The sequence below is a fragment of the Papaver somniferum genome, chromosome 2 (genome assembly GCF_003573695.1).
Source record: "Papaver somniferum cultivar HN1 chromosome 2, ASM357369v1, whole genome shotgun sequence".
Taxonomy (NCBI): domain Eukaryota; kingdom Viridiplantae; phylum Streptophyta; class Magnoliopsida; order Ranunculales; family Papaveraceae; genus Papaver; species Papaver somniferum.
Window position 1 is genome coordinate 212,412,873 of NC_039359.1, and position 8,917 is coordinate 212,421,789.

The 8,917-nt window shown below is 38.7% G+C and overlaps 1 pseudogene; it reads left to right on the top strand.

Annotated features, from left to right (window-relative positions):
• Positions 1–4,340: 4,340 nt before the first annotated feature.
• Positions 4,341–4,440, top strand: LOC113354637 (annotated as a pseudogene).
• Positions 4,441–8,917: the final 4,477 nt, after the last annotated feature.

The window sequence follows — 8,917 nt, forward strand, 5'->3', positions numbered from 1 at the left end:
AACTCAACAGGAAAGTGACATTCCTTGCCAAATACTAAACGGTAGGGTGACATTCCAATGGGTGTCTTAAACGCGGTACCGTAAGCCCATAAGGCATCAGTAAGCCTTGACGACCAATCTTTCCTATTAGGATTAACTGTTTTCTCTAAAATACGCTTAATTTCCCTATTGGAAACCTCTACCTGACCACTAGTCTGTGGGTGATACGGGGTAGCTACTTTGTGGGTAATACCATATTGTTTCATTAATAGAGCAAACAATCTATTACAAAAGTGTGAACCCCCATCACTAATTATAGCTCGCGGTGTACCAAAACGTGTAAGTATATTCTCTTTCAAAAACATAATTACGACCCTATGGTCATTTGTTTTACACGGAACCGCCTCAAACCACTTATACACATAGTCTACAACGACAAGTATGTAAAGATAACCTAAAGAATTAGGAAATGGACCCACAAAATCAATGCCCCACACATCAAAGAACTCAATCACTAAAATAGGGTTCAAATGCATCATATTTCTACGGGAAATGGTTCCTAACCTCTGACAACGATCACAAGAAACACAGTGACTATGGGAGTCTTTAAACAGTGAAGGCCAGTAAAATCCACACTGCAATATCTTAGCAGCAGTCTTCTTAGCACTAAAATGACCCCCACAAGCATGTTCATGACAAAAGGAGAGAATACTGGACTGGTCACTCTCAGGTACACATCTCCTAATAATCTGGTCGGGACAATACTTAAACAAATAAGGATCGTCCCAAAAGAAATGCTTAACCTCGGCTAAAAACCTAGAACGATCTTGTTTACCCCAATGTTGAGGGGTACGGCCAGTAACAAGATAATTCACTATATTTGCATACCAAGGTGATTGGGAAACAGAGAACAATTGTTCGTCAGGAAAGCTATCCCTTATAGGAAGGGCATCACTAGGGGAACTAACAACTAACCTGGATAAGTGGTCTGCTACTACATTTTCAGCACCCTTTTTGTCTCTAATGTCTGGAGAGAGAAAATTTTGTAACAATAGGATCCACCTAATCAATCTAGGTTTGGTGTCCTTCTTAGACAAAAGGTATTTCAAAGCAGCATGATCGGTATAGATTACGATCTTAGAACCTAATAGGTAGGATCTAAACTTATCCAAGGCAAACACGATGGCTAGCAGTTCCTTCTCGGTAGTTGTATAGTTCAATTGGGCATCATTCAGAGTTTTGCTAGCATAGTAAATCACATGAAGTAATTTGTCTCTCGTTGACCTAACACAACGCCTCTAGCATAATCTGAAGCATCACACATAATCTCAAAGGGTAGGTTCCAGTTGGGTGCCTGGACTATGGGAGTAGTGAGTAAATTTTTAAGCTTCTCAAAAGCCTCTAAACAAGCATCATCAAAGACAAACTTAACATCTTTTGCAAGCAAACTGCAAAGAGTCTAGAAATCAAGCTAAAATCCTTAATGAATCGACGGTAAAAACCTGCATGCCCTAGGAATGACCTAATGTCTTTTACGGTTTTTGGGACCTGTAAAGTCTTAATAAGGTCAACTTTGGCTTTGTCTACCTCTATACCCTTTGAAGAAATGATGTGCCCTAAAACAATTCCTGATTTAACCATGAAATGGCATTTTTCCCAATTAAGCACTAAATTCTTTTCCTTACACCTAGTCAACACTAATAAATGATGCAAGCACTCATCAAAAGATGAACCAAACACTGAAAAATCATCCATAAAGACCTCTAAAAACCGTTCTACCATATCAGAAAATATGCTCATCATACAACGCTGAAAAGTCGCAGGGGCATTACACAGCCCGAAAGGCATGCGTCTATACGCGAATGTACCAAAGGGACAGGTAAAAGTGGTTTTCTCTTGGTCTTCTGGGGCAATAACGATCTGATTATATCCGGAAAAGCCATCTAAAAAGCAATAAATATATCCAGCTAATCTCTCTAGCATTTGGTCGATAAAAGGAAGGGGAAAGTGATCCTTCCTTGTGACCTTGTTCAATTTCCTATAGTCGATACAGACACGCCATCCCGTGGTCACTCGGGTTGGGATTAACTCATTATCCTCATTCTGGACTACAGTGATACCTGATTTCTTGGGAACAACCTGAACGGGGCTGACCCACTTACTGTCTGAAATTGGGTAGATAATACCCGCATCTAACAACTTAAGCACCTCTTTTCGAACTACTTCTTTCATGTTAGGGTTCAGTCGACGTTGCATCTCCCTAGACGGTTTGGAGTCTTCCTCTAAATGAATCTGATGCATACAAACGGTAGGACTAATACCCTTAATGTCTGCTATAGACCACCCTAAAGCTTCCTTATTATCTTGAAGTACTTTTACTAGCCTACTTTCCTGATCACTATCCAAGTCGGCAGCAATAATCACAGGTAAAGTCTCAGATGGGCCTAAGAACACATACTTCAGGTTATCTGGTAGTGGTTTGAGGTCCAACTTAGGGGGCTCTTCTAAGGAAGGAACTGAGGTAGTCTCAGAAGCTGGTAATGGTTCGAACCTAGCTTTCCATCTATCAGTGTCTAACACAGGGGTAGAATCTAATAGAGCATTCACTTGTTCAATGGTACTATCATCGTCAAAATCTAAACCAAAATGGGATAGACAACTCTCTAATGGGTCTTCAGACAAGATGTTTGGTAATGACTCCTGAACTAAGGATTCTATCATATTCACCTCTTTAAACACATGTGTCATCTAGCTCATAAGGTAGCTTACTGACATTAAAAATGTTCATTTCGATAGTCATATTACCAAAGGATAAATTCATCACACCATTTCGACAGTTTATGATCGCATTAGACGTAGCTAAGAATGGGCGACCTAAAATCACAGGTATCTGGTTCTCTGGGTCAGGGACAGGTTGGGTATCTAGGACCACGAAATCCACTGGATAAATAAACTTGTCGACCTCAATAAGAACATCCTCGATAACACCTCGAGGAATTTTGACAGACCTATCAGCTAACTGCAGTGTTATCTGAGTAGGTTTCATTTCACCAAGTCCTAGCTGTAAGTACACATGGTACGGCAGTAAGTTCACACTGGCTCCTAAGTCAAGTAAAGCTTTTTCTACCCGGTGTTTACCTATTGTACAAGCAATGGTTGGGGAACCTGGGTCTTTGTACTTTGGAGTGGTAGTGTTCTGAATGATTGAACTTACATGACTAGCTAAAAAGCTTTCTTATGGACGCTAAGTTTTCGCTTTCGCGTACACATATCCTTAAGGAACTTGGCATAAGCAGGAATTTGCCTAATTGCATCTAATAAAGGAAGGTTTATGGTAACTTGCTTAAAAACCTCCAATATGTCATTAAAGTTCGATTCCTTCTTTGTTGATGCTAATAGCTGGGGAAATGGGGCTCTAGGCACAGAATCAGACCTCTCAGGAACCGAATTGGCATCATCGGAAATTTTATCAGTCCCCTCAGTTAGTGGTCCTGAGGGGTGAACTACAGTATGTTCACTATCGGGCATGGTTACCTGATTGTCTACTACTCTACCACTCCTAAGGGTTCTAATAGCATTCAATTGATTCGATGGTTTTGCACCTACTTCATGAACTCCTCTAGGGTTGGGGGTAGTCTACTAGGAGCCTTCCGTTATCTCTCTCACTTAAGGTCTTAGCTATTTGGCCGACTTGAAGTTCTAGCTTAGCAAGGCTCTGAGCATTAGTTTGAAAGTTCTGCTTGGTTTCCTGTTGAAAACTAATTTGGCTCTGTGCTAACATATCCTGAGTTTTTGCTAACATCTTAATAGATTCCTCTAAGCTAGTCGTTTTGTTTTCTGGGCCTGATGAATTCTTAGTGTAACCAAAACCTGGGGGAGCATTAGAATTACTAAACTGACCTTGACTCTGGCCCTTAGACCATGAAAGGTTCGGATGGTTTCTCCAACCAGGATTATAGGTTTCTGAATATGGGTCAAACTTCTGACGGTTATCATACCTAGTGTTATTATAGAGAGCATTGGCTTGCTCTTCATTATTCTGGCCTTCCCAAAAAGGCTCCAATCTACCACTAGTGTGACCCACTTCTAAAGCTTCTAACCTTTTCGCTATAGCAGCAATTTTGGCATCTGATTCAAAGCTTCCTTCTACCCTATTAACGTTTCCTCTGCCTAGAAGAATTGTTTTCTGGGGTACCCTATTGCTTTCCCATTGTTGGGTCTTTTCGGCGATTTCATGCAAATATGTCATCGCATCATCAACTGTTTGGTTTTCAAACCCACCTGTACACATGGACTCTACTGTAGTTGTGGTGGGATAATCTAAACCCTCATAAAGGATCTGAACTAACCTAACCTTTTCTAAACCATGATGAGGACATTGGGCTAATAAATCATTGAACCTTTCCAAATACCTATACAAAGATTCTCCCTCCTGTTGTGTAAACGTGCAGATTTGCGTCCTAATAGACGAGGTTTTGTGCCTAGGGAAAAACTTGTTCAAAAAGGCAGATGTAAGTTGTTCATAGGTTTCAATTGATTCGGAAGCCAAACTATACAGCCACGACTTGGCTTTATCTTTTAAGGAAAAGGGGAATAACCTGAGTTTTAAAGCATCATCATCAAGGTTTCTAATTTTCAGGGTACTACAAATTTCCTCAAAGTCCCTAACATGGAAATAGGGGTTTTCATTTTCTTTCCTAAAAAGATTGGGAGCAACTGTAAGGTTCCAGGCTTAAGTTCATAATTTGCTTCAGTTTCAGGTAACCTGATACACGAGGGACGAGTAGTCCTAGTAGGATTCAACAAGGCTTTCAAAGTTGCCATTTCTGGCGCTATTGGACTATCAGGGATTCTTTCCTCAAACGGACGTTCAAAAACGGAATCTTCACGAATCGACTTTCTAAATTGAGGTAATCAAGACGCTTAGAACTACTAGGTTTCTCTTTAACAAATCTACCTAGGGCGTCTCTTTTACGTTCAGGCATGCAACAGAATAAGGTAGGGAATTCTATGCAAACACAAAACAAGGCTGACTCAACCAAATCAAACCTAAATTTCTAGCAAACAAAAAGCATGATGGCTCCACTTAGATTGTTTCTAGACCAGCTTCTATTCTTTCGAAAAGGAACTCGTTACAATCTGAGCAAACCCCTCTGGAATCAATCCGAGTCAAAGTAAGTTGAATCGAGGCGAGGGAAGCTTAGTGGAGCTTTGATACCCAAGGCCTCACCGGTTACAAGGCGGCGCAGTCACGCATTCAACTCACAGAAACCTTCAAGAACTTCGAAGTATGCTCAAAAGAGTAACCAATATTCTTCGAACGACTTTCCTATTAAGCTCGTTACCCTATAGGTCTCGTTCTAGTCAAAATTTTAGGCTTAGGTTCGCGTTTGGTTTCGTTTTCCTAAGGCGGGCAAGAAGAGAACGGTGATGAAATCCGAACCCTTATCTTGTATGGCCAGTCCTTGCCCTTTACTAGGAAATTAAAGCCGTTTTCAAGTCCTCAACATATATGCAAATGAAGGAATACAGTAAACCCGCTGATAGGGGATTCGCGGGTGTTTCGAAAAACTTACCTCCCGTACCAGACGGGCGAAGAACCGCTGAAGTCGACTCGGGCCACGACTCCTATGTCATGTACGAACCCGAGGGGCCGAGGCGATATCGTAATCACCGTCCTTCTCTGCGCACAGTTTATATTTAAACCAACCCTTCCTTAGGGTTTTAAAAAAAAATAATAATGTCCAAAGTCCAATGTCCAAGTGTCCAAAAAAGAAAAGAAAAATTACAAAAATAACAAACCCTAATACAGTTCTCTTTTTTTTTTTTTTATAAAGAAAAAAAAATATCTAAAAAGAAATTGTCTTCTTCTTCGTTCTTTTCGCTTTAAGCTTTCGCTCCAAGTCTTTATGCTTTAAGTTCCAGTCTTTACGAAATCACCAAACTCCTTGGCTCAATTCGCTTTATGATCCAAAACCTGTAGACAAAAGATAAATACCCAAAAACGTAAAAAAGAACAAAAATAATAAAAACCTAAAAAATAAAAAATAAATAAAAGAAAACGAAGTCTAAAAACCCTAAAAGCAAATCCGCGTCGGCGGCGCCAAAAGTTAATGTGATTGTAGATAGTGATAAAAGTGGTTCGATTCTCAGATTTGCGAAGGATAAAATATAGACTTAAATTCTAAAACAAAAATAGAAAACTCAAACAAAGATGATGTTGTTATCAATATTAAAAGAACACTGAGGCTAAGATTCCACTATTTTCCAAGTTCGTTTAATTTGATTCTAAGATGTTGCAACAAGTAGATTTTTAAAATAACAAGTGTAAATCAAAAGCATGGGATATCAAAAACCTAAGTACAAGCATATACCATCAATGGAAATCAAAATTTTTGAATAAAAATCATTAAAACAATTCTCAAACAAGGCAAATAATCATATAAATAATTGTAATAAATAAGATAAATAGAAAATACCACTCTTTATTGGAAAAATAGCTTCCTCTATCGCCTCAGAAATGGGGTTTATCTCCTCATATCAAAAACAGGTTCAAAAATATTTTTCCATTGCTCAAAAGGTGTTTTCAAAGGTGAAGAGACTCAAAGGGAGTAAAACAGTTCAATTGCAATGTTTATATGTGTTGCAGATCGACTGTTACAAGAGAAACAGAAGGAATAAGACTGCTACAGTAACGATAGAAGCGAAGTGTTGTAGAACAACGACAGTGTTCTGCGACAGTTGGGCGTGGGTTGATGTTCTTCGTGTTCTTCAGCAGCACCAGCAGAACAGCTTTCCTGCAACTCGTGATTTTTGTCTCCTCTGGTTCTCTAAACTACCCCAACCTGTTCGTAATCCTTCTATGACCTGCAACCAACCTATATATAGGCAACAGACCCAGAAATAACTCGATTTAATCCCTCTCTTTCCTTCACAGCAAGTCTCGGATATTTCCTTTTCTGAATCTTCTCTACGCGTTGACGTCCAAGAATCTCCCAATGATGGCATTAAATATACAGAAGATCTTCTACCCTTATCTGCACGTAATCCCCATGTATAGAACCAAGAAAATTCCCGATAATAATGCTCCTCCTCTGTTTTGTTCAATCCAAGAATTCATCCCTATTCCTTCGTATTTGATAAACATACATCCCCTGTTATGCTTTAAGAAGTCCATCCCAACACGAATATGCAGTTGAATCACTCCAAATCAGATCCATAAAATCTCACAAGTCCCGTGAAACTCCAAGCCTTTGTTTTGTATAAACTCGATTTCTGACCCTGTTTTTTCGATTCTACAGCTCCTACCTTCCATGTTTGACCAAAACAGGGTAATCCCAATCCACAACAAACACGAATTCAGCCTAAAACTCGATCAGAATCTCGCCAGAATGTTCCGCTGCAAAACTGAATTTGAATTCAGTTTGTCCCGCCAAAAACCTGGAGAAGAGAAAGGTTTCCTCCTATCCAGAGTAGAGGTGCCGATAGCAGGTGCCTTTGGGGTGTCCTGAGGGTGCCCCTTAGTAATTCGGGTACCCCTTATCCATAGTGAGAGTCTGAATAGCAAGTGTCCCCCGGGTGCGCTTTTCGACAACTTTTGGAGCCGATTTTTCCAAAAATGTTTATTGGACAAAAATACCTACACACACATTAAACACCATAATAAGTACAAAAATGAGCACTATCAATATATATAATCGTGACAAATTAGACACAAAAATGTGTCTATCAATAACATTGACAATGAAGATTATGCATCTCTGTTTGAGGGAAAAGGCAAGCAACCTACAAAGAAGGTGACCAAAAGAACTCGGGCGTCATCGAGCACTCAAGTTGATGAAACCAATGATGATGTTGGTCCAAGTCATAGAGGTGGTAAAGCTCGCAAAGTCAAAGCAAATAGGAAAAACTAAACTCTCGGTGTTTTGTTAACTTTATGGATAACTTTGTTTATGTCGGATTATGTCGGATTTAACTTTGTTTATGTCGGATTATAAGTTGGTACGTTATGTTTATGGTTTGTGAATGGTTGGGTTTATGAATTATGAATGGTTTTATTGATATCTTTATACATTTAACGATGACTTGCAAGCGAATCAGATGCAGGGATATGAAACTGTTGAATTTTATACAAACAATCGGAAGGTTACTTCATATACAAATCTCCCGATTTTGGGGATATTAAAATTTTATTGTCAGAATCGGGAGCTATTGATATTATGTACCTACTGAATCTGGGGATTTTGCAAAAAAAAAAAAAACATCAAATTCGGAAGATTATGAATTTCGTTGCCTACCGATTATGCTTTGTGAACAAATAATTTTTGTTCTGTAATGAAACCACACCATATTCAGGAACTAATGTAACTTATTAAAGTTCCGATTATTATCATCGGTAGTGTTAGTGTATATTTTTCCTACGATTATTCTTTGTGAAGAAAATTTTGTTTTCTGTATCCAAACAACACCATAATCGGGAACCGACATGATTCCTTAGCCTCCGATTATGACACTCTAAAGTCCTTTGTGATATGTAACCAAACAACACCATATTCGGTAACGATGTGAACTTCTTAAACTTCCGATTATAGTATTCGGTATGTTTATTTTATATATTTCCTTTGATTATGACAATGTGAATAAAACTTTGTTTTTTGTATCCAAACAACATAACATTCGGAATCTAAATTAACTCATAAAGTGTCCGACTGTAGTAATCGGTTGCTTATTTAACAAAAATAAACTACCGCTTATATATAATCGGTAGGGTGTTATATTAATATTATTCCGATTGTAGCCATTACATAAAGACATATCATAACTTCCATAACGTTACAATCACATTAAAACCACACTTACAATCACTTAAAAGTATTAAAACAGATCATAACTTCCAGTGACCATAGAAATTGACCCTCTTGATTTTGAAACATCCTTC